Raw genomic sequence first — 12,749 nt, 5'->3', positions numbered from 1 at the left:
TGGATATTCCCACGATTCAGCGGACACTCTACAAGCATCCCTTCCTCACCTACCCATCTTCTGGGCCACACTAGTACATTCTCTGAGATTTAGAGATTCACGCCACCTTACTGAGCACAGGTCACAAATTTGCTAGAAACAATAGCGGCCTGGGTGTCTTCTCATCCTACCTGTCATTGATTCTTGAAACCATCTCTAACCTTGCTGTCTTACTAAGTCAAGTTTGGATTTAATTTCTTAGAAGCTCCTTGTATTTCTTCAGTTAGAGAGAATGCCAATGCAGACACACTTGATGCATTTTTTTACACTCTAGTTTTCAGCCTCATTGCCAAATAAAGTGACCAATCCATTCTCCTGAAATTTCCTCCCATGCATGAAAATAAGTGGGGGTGAGAGGAGATAAATATTTTTGGTAACACCTAGAAAGTCACTTATTATGGGTGAGCATGGTAATACTAGTAATTTCACCATAAGGCTGAGGCAGAGGATTGTGAATTTGAGGTCAGTCTGGGCTATATAGCAGCAATACTTTGCCTTACTATTTTTTTTAAATACTTGAGAAACCTCAATTGTATGGATTTGCAAATCTGTCATTCCAGTTTGGGAACACAATTGAAATCCACTTCATTTTGCAAAGTCTACCTAATCATCAAGTTAATGTTCATGAAATATCTTACCTTTCTCAGTCATAAGCAGTCAAATTCTAGAATTATTTTTATCAAAGGCATAAAATATACATAGTGGATTTTTAAAAAGAATCAGGAAGAACAGTTTTGCAAGTCCACCATCTTACCTTATGAAGAACACACTACTTTGACTTACATAAGTGGTACATTAGTTACTTTTTTATTTTACTGTGACTAAATGCCTGGTGAGAAGAAACCAGAGAGGAAGGGTTTATTATGGCTCACAGTTGGCGAAACCATGGCATCAGATGCATAAGACATCTAGTCACATTGAGTCTGTAGTCAACAAACAGAGAGTGGACAGGCTGGGCAAGGTGGCTGTGCTTTAAAAGCTGCCAGGCCTGCAAAACTGAGTTCGATCCTTGGGCGCCACATGGTGAAAGCAAAGCACCAATTGCTTAGGCTTGTCCTCTGACCTGTACATGTGCACATGCACGTGCACGCGCACATGCGCGCACATGCACACACACACACACACACACACAGGAGAGAGAGAGAGAGAGAGAGAGAGAGAGAGAGAGAGAGAGAGAGAGAGAGAGAGAAAGAGAGAGAGAGAGAGAGAGATGTGAGTGAGAATGGCCCTCTTAGGCTTATGTGTTTGAATGCTTGGGTCCTAGTTAGTAGAACTGTTTGGGAAGGATTAGGAGGTGTGGCTTTATTGAAGTAGGTGTGGCCCTGTCAGTGGGGATGGACTTTGAGATTTCCAAAAGCCTACACCAGGCTGAGTCTCCATCTGTTTCTGTCTCTCTGTGCCTCTGTCTTTCTGTGTCTCTGTCTCTCTGTCTCTGTCCCTCTGTCACTGTGTGTTTCTGTCTCTGTCTCTGTCTCTGTCTCTGTCTCTGTCTCTCCCTCTCTCTTCTTCTCCCTGCCTGCTGCCAATAAGCCAGAATGTTATACTCACAGCTAATACCGCAGTGTCATGCCAGTCTGCTTTCCACCATGATGATCATGGACCAACCCTCTAAAACTGTAAGAAGTCCCCACTTGAAATACTTTCTTTTATAAAAGCTGCCTTGGTCATGGTGTCTCTTCACAGTAATAGGGCAGTAATGAAGACAGTATAATAAATAAGTAAATAAGTACATAAATAAATAAATAAATAAATAAATAAATAAATAAATAAATTCAAACCCCAAGAGTGGTTTCCTGTGACTCACTGTTCCAGTAAGGCTCCACTTCCTAAAGGTTTCACAACCTTCCAAAACAGTGCCATTCCAGAGCCCAAGAGTTCCAACACATGAGACTGTAGGGGACATTTCACATTCAAGCCATGAGAGGTAAATAGAACCCCATCCTCTCCAACACAAAGAATCACTAAGAATACTGCAGTATTCAGCACATGTTTATATCCTCCGAGAAACCTCTGCGTTCCCAAGTGAACCATTCTTAGGTTCAGAAGGCCACTGAGGGGTTTGCTGTAGCTGTTTTCTTTGTTTTATACAAACCTTTGCATAAAAGTACAGAAGTGGTACACATGTGAATAATTTGGCAACAGATATATCTTGTATCTTTCATGTTTAAGATCTTCAAACAGCTCAATTTGCTTGTATTTGGAGAAAGGTTGTACTCTAAAACTGTTTTTAAGTATAAGCTGCCTATTTAAAATTCTGGTTATTCATCAGCTGTTGCAAAGAAACACTTTTGTGTTCTCACAGCAGGAAGTATGCTAGTAATCCCTCTCCAGAATTTATCTTTCCATGCTGCCCCAACACACACACACACACACACACACACACACACACACACACACTACAGAGAGGGGGGAATGCTCAGCATTTGAACTTTCAGGCTTTCTGCATGCAGAATTATGACATTTGAGCTTGTGTCTTTTGAGATTGTGACTCAAGCCAATAGGAGAGACAGCTAGATTTCTTATTGAATGGTGGTCTTTCTTCACCTGGAAAACTCACTCTCTGTTTCTGTACAGCCAGCTTCAGGATCAGGGAACAAGAAGGCCACCAGAGTCGCTATTGTTGTAGGTGGGCAGGTGGGCTTGGGTTTGGCGTTCTCACACTCTATTAAGCAGATGGGCACACAGAAGGCTAGGAGCAGAAAGAGGGGGATTGTGTGTTGATGGATAACGAGAATGGAGGAGTCAGAGGCGGAAGGAGGTGGACAGGATACTTAGGAGTCATCTTCCTTCTAATTGATTTTTTCTAGAGTTGTCTTTGTCTTTTGTGTCCAAATTCATGAAGCAGCCACAAGGAACAGATAAAAGTTATTTCTTTAGGTTCCTACCAGTCTGGTTTTAAGATGGGGGAGGAGGGAGAGGAGGAAGAGGAGGGAGCAGAGGAAGGAAAGGAGAACAGAATGGAGAAGGAGGCTTCCTGGAAAGTCGCTCTGAGGTAGTCATGACCTTGGCTTTTGGCTACAGCAGGAGTTAATTTTTCTGTCACCTTTGAAAATCCTTCTCCTTCCTCAGGTTGCTGAAGGGAGACATTCTTCTTCACAGGGCGGTTCACAGGTTCACTTAAGAAAGGACACTATTTCCTTCTTTCAGAAGGTCTCCATAAATACTTGTCCATTGATTGATGATACGACACAGCCCAACCCAATCACATCTTTCCCAGGTATGCAAACTTCCTGCTCAAAGGCAGACTTTCTTCTTGTCACACTGAAGAGAAAACAGAAGAGAAGGTGGCCAGCACGTGTTTAGCAGACGTGCTCCGAGGGCTCCCTGTGGAGAAGCAATGGCAGAAACACACGGGCTAACGTGCGTTAGATCAACAATAGCCAGAATCTGTGTTTTGAGAACAGACAGGCTTTCCTGAATGAACACAGGCTGGGAGGAAGGGGGCAGGGTACAAAGGAATGCATGGAATTACGGGAAGCACATCTGGTTCAATTAAAGAATAAAACCCTTAAAAAAAAAAAAAGCCAGGGGTCTGGTTCTGTAGCTAATGTTGTAAGATTGGTCTAAGAGCTGGGATTTACTCTTTTTGGCTAAGTTCCCAATATTCCAAAGCAGGGACACAGTATCAGTTGAGTGAGTGAGTGAATGAATGAATCTATGAAAAAATTCTTTGTGTATGAGGAAACTCATTCAAGCTATGCTTATTAAAAGTCAATACTTTTGTTTCAGACACTGGATTCTCTGTTCTAGCATGGTCTTGGTGAACATAAAGGGCTGCCGTGACTGTTACCCTCCTCCCCCCCGCCCCCATCCATCCCTCTTGGTACAGAAATTCCAACTCACAGGTCTGGGGAGAAGTACTTAGGCCTGATGTCCTCAGGAAACATTCTGGATGATTCTGACAAAGAGGGCGTTTTGAGACACTGTTCCAGGGATCTACTGAGCACAAGAGTGGACTTTGTAAGGGTAGAAAGTATTGTCTTCACACCTTTACCTTATATTACCACATCTTCTCCCTTACTCCTTTTACCGAAGTTGCCTGTTTGTGGCCTTCTGGAACTTTCCCTCAGAGCTTGTTTTGGCTGTTGCTTTATCTGTGTGCTTGAGATAAGGTCTCAAATAGGTCAGGCTAACTTTGAACTTTAATCTGTATGTGCACCTATTTTCCTGCCTCCACCTCCCGAATGCTGACATTACAGGCAGGCTACCACACCCAATTCCCTGTTTACTTTTTAAAATTTGCTTTTATTTGTTGAGTCTTGGCCACAGGTAGCCAAGTTCAGGCTAGCCTTGAACGTACTATGTAACTGAGCCTGGCTGTGAGCTGTATATCCTCTGAATTCCCAAGCACTTGACAGACATCTATTATGACACAGGCTTTCCTCATTTGCTTCTGGTCAAAAGACAATTTACAGAAGGGCTGGAGGCTTGACTTCCACATGCATGTTTACAGGATGCCACTCCTTCAAGAAGGGAAAGTTGGTTTTCCAGGAGAGTATAGTTCAACAAGCCCTTATTTATTCATCTTCTATGTAGCAGCAAACTGGTCATGTACAACCACTATACAACATCACAATGTCAAACACTGAGTAGTTTTATTGGAATGTGTTGGAAAGACTATAAGCTTCTTATCAGTTCATGATATTTTATGTAATTTGGACCCCTGGGCCCTTTATATAGTGCTATCTGGTAACTTTCTCATTAGCAATGTGCTTAGAATGGGTTTCTCACTTCTTTTCCTCCAGGTGGCTCCTGGAAACGGTTCTCACAAACGTCTCCCGTGAGTAAATTCCTAATATCCACTAGAACCTATGAAAGAATGCTGGGTCTCCCCTGAAAGGCAGACAGGTGAATGTATCACTTTACTTGGTTCCTTGGACTTTACTAGATGACCTTGGAAGAGTAGTAACTTGGCATCCTTTAATGAGCACCGTAGGAAAGTGCATGTTATGGTCCCAGCCACTGGAAGAATTCCTCAGGTTCCTTCCCGAGTCCGTACATCCTAAGAATGGGTTTATTTACAGACAATGATTGTGCTCAAATTTCTGTGGAAATACAGAGGACTCTAATCACTGCTTTTCTCCTCAGTCTGAGCGTCTTTCCTCAGTCTGAGTATAATTTCTTTCCGTTTTGATCAGGACGTCAGGGTGTGTGGTGCATAACTAATGGGCTTCCCACCACCATCTGGCCAACTGCATGAGTCCACAGCACGCATTACCAGAAGCCAGACCACAAGCCTGACTTAAAGGGAAGCCGCGGGTTACAGGAGGGCTGCGCCTGTCAATGGTGAGTACCCGGAGCTCCATCCGTTTCCTTCTGGCTCGAGTTCCAGCTTCGACATTTACCTGCACTGATGAAAATAAAGCTTAGTTTTCAAGTCCTTTTGTTACTAAACAATACTTTTCTTGCTTGTAGCACTTTAGTTTTCTTTGGTTTGAATCATTCACATATCACCAGTTGTTACCAAATTTTTTAAATTATATCAAGAGTGTGGATTTTGAGGGCTTTCCTGGTCTAGAGAAGATGTTCACACATATGAACTCAGATCCAAAATTTGCTTTGATAATTATATATATATATATATATATATATATATATATATATATACACACACACACACACACACACACACACACACACATATATATATACATATATACATACATACATATACACATATATACATACATACATACATATGAAACCATAGCTTGGAGCTACAGTTCCTGTTGTTAGTTTCCCATCTCCCAACGAGATGTTTCACTAGAATGCTTCATGTAATCGCAGAGCAAATGAGGATAGTGGTGGTCTCGATTATACTCAGTGTAATTTATGCTCTTAATAGTTCTGTGAAATTTTTTTCTTTCAGAAGTACTTACTGCCATGCCTGCTTTTTACATGATCCCATTCCCAGGTAGGAAATTTTCTATACATCATATCCACATATGTAAACTCAAAATACATTATTATATAAGAATATATATAATATATATTATACATATATTTGTAAGAAAAAGCAAGCCAACCTGAATTTGCTTAGAAAAAGAAATCTGTTTTGCCTGCTTTAAAAAATTGCATTATGTTTCTTCTTTAATTTTTTTCATTTAATTTGCTTATTTATTATTACTTATGTCTTATGTCTGATGTGTGTCTGAGTGTGGGCACATACATGCCAGGGCACACGTGTAGATGTCAGAGGACAACTTTTGGGCTCAGTTCTCTCTTTCCATCTGGCTAAGGCAGGCTGCCTGTTGTTTCTGCTGTGCTACACTCCAGGCTAGCTGGACTACAAGCTTCTGGGTGATTTCCTTCCTATGCCTCGTATCTCCATAGGAATGCTATAATTAGAAATGTACTAACATGTCCTGCTTTTTTACATGGGCTTGAATTCAGGTCATCGGGCTGTGTGGCCAGCACTTTAGCCCCAGTGAGCTGTCCTGGCAGCCCTGTTCGCATTATTTCTGAAAGGAAAGTTGGATAGCAGTTCATGTCATGTCATAACTTAAATCGCAAGTATATTTTACATAAGATGTGGGGTTAACATGATGGTTCCTCTTTTTATTGGTGGAAACTTAAACCCAAACATATAGGGTGAGTTGCAACAAGGCTGAGTCTCAAGAACTATGAGTTTAGAAACTGAACTACTTACTACAGAGCTTGTCTACAACCTTGGCCTCTTTTATTGGTTGGCTTTATTTCCTTTTCACTGATCACTGGTTCCTTCTATGCAGCAAATAACAGAGCTGTTTCGTTAATCCATTAGTTAGGGTTCTCACTGTTGTGTCCTGACAAAAGCAACTTAAGGGGGGAAGGTTCTGAAGAATACCATCCACACTGCAGTGTGAGGCAGCTGGTCACATTGGGTCTGCAGTTAGAAAGTGGGGCTGGGATGTGAAACCTCAAGGTCCACCCCCTGCCCCAGTGACTCACTTCTTCCAGTGAGGCTCCACCTCTTAAAGGTCCCACCATCTTTCTTTCTTTTTCTTTAAATTTTTTTTATTTATTGAAAAGGGAAGTAAAAGGAAATAAAAACACTTTATGATAAAGTTAAAGATTTACAAGTAAAATATTTCAGATAAACACGTTAAAATTGACAATTTTCATGGAAAATTAAAGAGTAAAGTGGTAGACATGTAAAACATTGCTAAATTATTGAAATATGGGATAGAAACATTTTATGATAGAATTGAAGATTTACATGGAAAATATTTCTGATAAAATTGTAGAAAAATGTAGAAAAACATGTTTGAATTGAAGATTATCATGGAAAATTTTATATAGATATAGTAATGGTAGGTATGAAAGTATTCCTAAGTTAATTGAAAGTGGAATTATAAACATTTTCTGATAAACTTGAAGATTTACATGGAAAATATTTCTGATTAAATTGAAGAAATATATAGAAAAAACATGTTAAAATTAAAGATTATCATGGAAATTATATAGATAAAATGATAGGCATAAAGATTATTCTAAGTTGATTGAAGGTGGAATTATAAACATTTTCTGATAACATTGAAGATTTAAATGGAAAATATTTCTGGTAAAATTCAAGAAATAAATAGACAAACACCTTAAAATTGACTATTTCATGGAAAACTTTACATATAAAATGGTAGATATAAAAACTCTTTCTAAATTAATTGAAGGTGGAATTAGAAACATTTGTGATAAAATCTTTGATACTGAAAACATTTCTGATAAAATAGAGGAAGTATATAAAAAGACATATTAAAATCGAAGATTATCATGACAATGCAGATAAAATGTTAGACATTAAAAACATTATGAAAATAATTAAAAGGGGAATTATAAACATTTTCTGGTAAGTTTGAAGATTTACATGAGAAATATTTCCTTAGTCTATGTCTTTTTATTGGGGAGTTGAGTCCATTGTTATTAAGAGATATTGGGGAATAGTGATTGTTTCTTCCTGTTATTTTTGATGCCATTTTTATGTTGGAGTGGGTATCTTCTTTTGGGTTTGTTGGAAGAGGATTACTTTCTTGCTTTTTCTAGGGTGTAGTTTCCCTCCTTGTGTTGGCATTTTTCATCCATTATCCTTTATAGGGCTGGATTTGTGGACAGATATTGTGCAAATTTGGTTTTTACCATGGAATATCTTGGTTTCTCCATCTATGATGATTGAGAGTTTTTCTGGGTATAGTAATCTGGGCTGGCATTTGTGTTCTCTTAGGGTCTGTATGAGGTCTGCCCAGGATCTTTTAGTTTTCATAGTCTCTGGTGAGAAGTCTGCTGTGATTCTGATCAGTCTGCCTCTATAAGTTACTTGCCCTTTTTCCCTTACTGCTTTTAATATTCTTTCTTTGTTTAGTGAATTTGGTGTTTTGATTATTATGTGCTGAGAGGACTTTCTGTTCTGGTCCAGTCTGTTTGGAGTTCTGAGGGCTTCTTGTATGTTCATGGGCATCTCTTTCTCTAGGTTAGAGAAGTTTTCTTCTACAATTTTGTTGAAGATATTTACTGGCCCTTTAAGTGGTAAATCTCCTCTCTCTTCTATACCGATAATCCTTAGGTTTGGTCTTCTTATTGTGTCCTGGAGTTCCTGGATGTTTTGGGTTACCAGCTTTATGCATTTTGCATTTTCTTTGACTGTTGAGTCAATGTTTTCTATGGTATCTTGAGCACTTGAGGTTCTTTCTTCTGTCTCTTGTATTCTGTTGTTGACGTTTGCATCTATGACTCCTGAATTCTTTCTAAGGTTTTCTATCTCCAGAGATGTCTCACTTTGTGATTTCTTTATTGTTTCTACTTCCACTTTTAGATCCTGGATGGTTTTGTTCAGTTCCTTCACTTGATTGTTTGTGTTTTCCTGTAATTCTTTAAGGGATTTTTGTGTTTCCTCTTTAAGGGCTTCTGCCTGTTGACCCATGATCTCCTGTCTTTCTTTAAGGGATTTTTGTGTTTCCTTTAAGGGCTTTTACCTCTTGACTGATGTTCTCCTGTTTTTCTTTAAGGAATTTATTTAAGTCTTTCTTGAAGCCCTCTATCAGCATCATGAGATACAATTTTAAATCCAACTCTTGCTTTTTCGGTGTGTTGGGGTATCCGGGACTTGCTGTGGTGGGAGAACTGGGTTCTGATGTTGCTATGTGGTCATGGTTTCTGTTGGTAGGGTTCTTGTGCTTGCCTTTCACCATCTGGTTATTTCTGGTGCTAGTTGGTATTGCTGTTTCTGGATGGAGTTTGTTCCTGTAAGCCTGCGTCCTTACTCCTCTGAGTTCAAAAGTGAAAGAACTGCTGGGAGATCTCTCTGTCCTGGCCTATGCACAGAAGGCTGTGGAGTCTCCTGGCTCCCTGGCACAAATGGTGGTGGGAAGACTTCTGTCTCAGCTGCTCCACTGAGGCCCTGTGTGCTCCTAGCTCATCCCCTCCAGAGAGAAGGTGGAGATCTCACATCTGTGCTCAGAAGTGAAAGTGCTGCTGGGAGATCACTCTCTCCTGGCAGGCTGTGCACAGAAGTCTGTGGAGTCTCCGGGTTTCCTGGTGCCAATGGCAGCAGGAAGGCTTCTGTCCCAGCTGCTCCACTGATCACCTCCCACCATCTTTCATAGTAGCACCACTATCTGAGGTCAAGCCCCGACACATATAAACGTAGGAGGGTTCGCTTCACACTTTCAAATCATCACAGCTACCAGTAGCTCTTCAGGTTTCTATCTTATGAGTTCCAGGGCTAAGTCACACCAAAACTCCCAGGAAAGTTTCTCAGTTGCTTGGCTTGGGTGAGGTCCCCATTGCTAGATCAATGCCATCCTATTTGATGGGCACAGATGATCATGTAAGAAGGGTAAGGAACAGAACTGACTCAGACTGGTCCTGGGAGGCACATGGGTGTAAGTGTGGTGGTGAACTCAGAAGCAGTGAGATCCGTCAAGGGGGGAGTACCATTGACATCTACCATTGTTTCCTTGCATTAACAGATGACCAGCACACGGGTTGGTAGTGTTAAGTCTAAGTGACTGGCTTTGGTTCAGTCGTGTTAAAATCTTTACCAGCTTCCAGTTCTACATTTCCTACTTCTCACAGCTGGAACCATTCAATTCCACTCAATTTGCACCCACAGGCTCAGCCCTGCATTAATCCTAGGACAAATTTCACAAAGGCCGATTCAGGAAAAATAAAGTTGTTTATAGATCATTTTTCCACTACTCAGACGAGGGCAGCATTTTATTGAATGGAGAGAGTGGAAAGGATGTTTGTTTGGAGCAGAATCTACCAGTTGTGTAAGCACACTCCAAATCCTTCTAAGGCATATCTTGAGGCATATATTTTTAAAGCAAGTTTTACCCAGAAACCTGGAAGGTAGCATGAACTTTGGATGCTGACATCCAAGGAGGTAACAGGGGCTTAGGATGCTGTTTATCATTCTCTGAGGACATTATCACAGTAATGTTGTTGTCTGGTACTCAATGGTCAAGGGGTGATGGGAGATTTCTTGGCCTTCGATAAGCTTCTGTGTGGTCACATGCTTCCCTGATGACATTGTTTCTGTGAGGTCATCAAACTTGTCCCTGGCTCTTTTAGAAATTCCATAAGCTTGACTATAACGATAAATCCCTTTCTGATGACACTATTGTGGAATAATTCTGCTGCCTGCAGTGCATCGCTCGAAGCAATACCAGGCCATGAAGAAACACAGATAACTGGCAGCAAATGGAGAAGCACCACACAATGTCTTCTGATGCTTTTTAGCCCTGATACCCACATTAGAACTCCTATAACATGCTCACCGACATTGGCTCATGAGAGAGAGACAAACGTGACTAACTCCCCATTACTTGTGAATGTGTAGAAGAATAGATACGCTGTCTCCAATCAGCACATAGTTCAAGTAAAACTATTTCATTGTGAGCATTTGATGCGGCATGAGTCAACAGTGTAAAACACCACTATATTTGTGGATAACTATGAACTGGCTGTGGTCTACCAGATGCAGTGACTATTTAGGGCAAACACTAGAGCATATTTTGTTGTACCACCGCTTTCTTATCTGCCCTGGCTCTGGCCTCCATCTTTGAGTTTTCTCTTGCTTCTTAGATAACTGATGCCTCTCTCTACATTACATTCATAGGAAGCCCTCACCAGAGCAACTGGATAACTCCTCAGGTGTTTCTTGGTTCTATTTGTGCCAATGGCTGCTGACTTCAGGACAGCCAGGGATACACAGTAAAACTCTGTGTTCTCTAGAAACAAAAACAAAACAGAAATAAAACAAAAACAAACAAACAAACAAAAAATGGCATCAATGGCTGCTGAATCACCTGTTGCTTTGGTCCTTGGTAACCTGTTGTTGCTTCAGAGAAGGGAGGTACAGTCTTCGATCTTCTCCCTGTGCTAGCTTCCAGTCTAGTCCTTTGTCCTAACTCACACAGACACCCTTGTCATTGACTAGGCCATCTTTTACCTCCCTTCACCTCCTGACTCATCTCTGAGCCACAGAAATGGAGTTTTTCATTTGCTATATTTCCAAACTATTGTTTAAGACATAGGCTTCTAGCTCCAAATATTTCAAGGCTTTGATTTTGATGTGCAACACCACAATTTGGTAATGGGCCATCCTTTTCCTTCTCCCAAAGCTCAGATCTTTGAAACTCAAAGCCTTGGCTGCGAGTTGCCAGTGTCCCCTGCTCTGTGCTTCATGTCCCTGCTCTAACCATGTATGTATAAGGCGGGAGCATGACTGTGAGAGATAAAACAAGATTTTTGTTGTCAAAAAGTAAAGACAAAATCACAGTGATTGGTATAGTAAAACATTATCCCACACACACATAAAGGAAAAATTGGGAAGTCTGCCTCGGCATGATTATTTCTGAGGAATGGAATGGTGAAGGCTTAATAACAGTGTGAGAGGAGATTTCTATTTTCATTCTGTAAACTTCTTTTTGTATCTGTAATTATTTATAAATGTCTGAATATTAATTTCTGTAGGAAAACCACTGATTCCAAGAAATAATAACAGATTTTCAACGCAAGCATTGTACTTTAATTTTGGGGATAGCATTGGTACATGCATATACATAGGTGTGTGAATGCTTACCTTTTCATATGTGTATGTCTGTGAAGTATGTATGTGTGGTGTAGTGTATGTACATAAGTGTGCGTGTAGGGGTGTGTAGCTCTGTGTATGTGTGGGTGTGTGTGTGTACATGCAGAGGCCAGAGGAAGGTTTTAGGTGACCTTCTTTATTACTCCATGATATGTTTTTTTTTTGAGGCACAGTCTCTCACGGAACCCGGAGCTCATGATTTAGGGCTAGGATGGCATATAGCAACCTTTAGCCGTCTTCCTGTCTCTGTCCCTATTGGAGGTTCATACCTGGCTTTTATGTGCTGAGAGCCAGACTGGGTTCCCATGCATGCATGTACAGTGAAGGCTCTTAACTGACAAGCAATCTTTCCTGCCCTCAAATCCTGAACTTTCTACCCTTAATCTTTGCTGTTCATTATTCTGATGCTGATCATGGTTGCACTTTTCTGTCTCCCGGTTTCTTTCCGGATGCTACAGAGCTCATCTTCTCTGGAAGCCTTTCTGGACTTCTACATTCTCCCCTCCAAACTGTGTTGTACGATTCTCCCTGTGTCTGCTAGGACTCCCCACATACCATTGCCATGGTTCTTTCTGTGGTGAAATTTGTCTTTTCCTCTGTGTTTATCTTCTCCACTCTACTATGAACTTTTTGAGAATAGAAA

The sequence above is a fragment of the Apodemus sylvaticus genome, chromosome 14, assembly GCF_947179515.1.
Source record: "Apodemus sylvaticus chromosome 14, mApoSyl1.1, whole genome shotgun sequence".
Classification (NCBI taxonomy): domain Eukaryota; kingdom Metazoa; phylum Chordata; class Mammalia; order Rodentia; family Muridae; genus Apodemus; species Apodemus sylvaticus.
The sequence above is the reverse complement of the archived record's forward strand: the minus strand, read 5'-3'. Positions refer to the sequence as shown.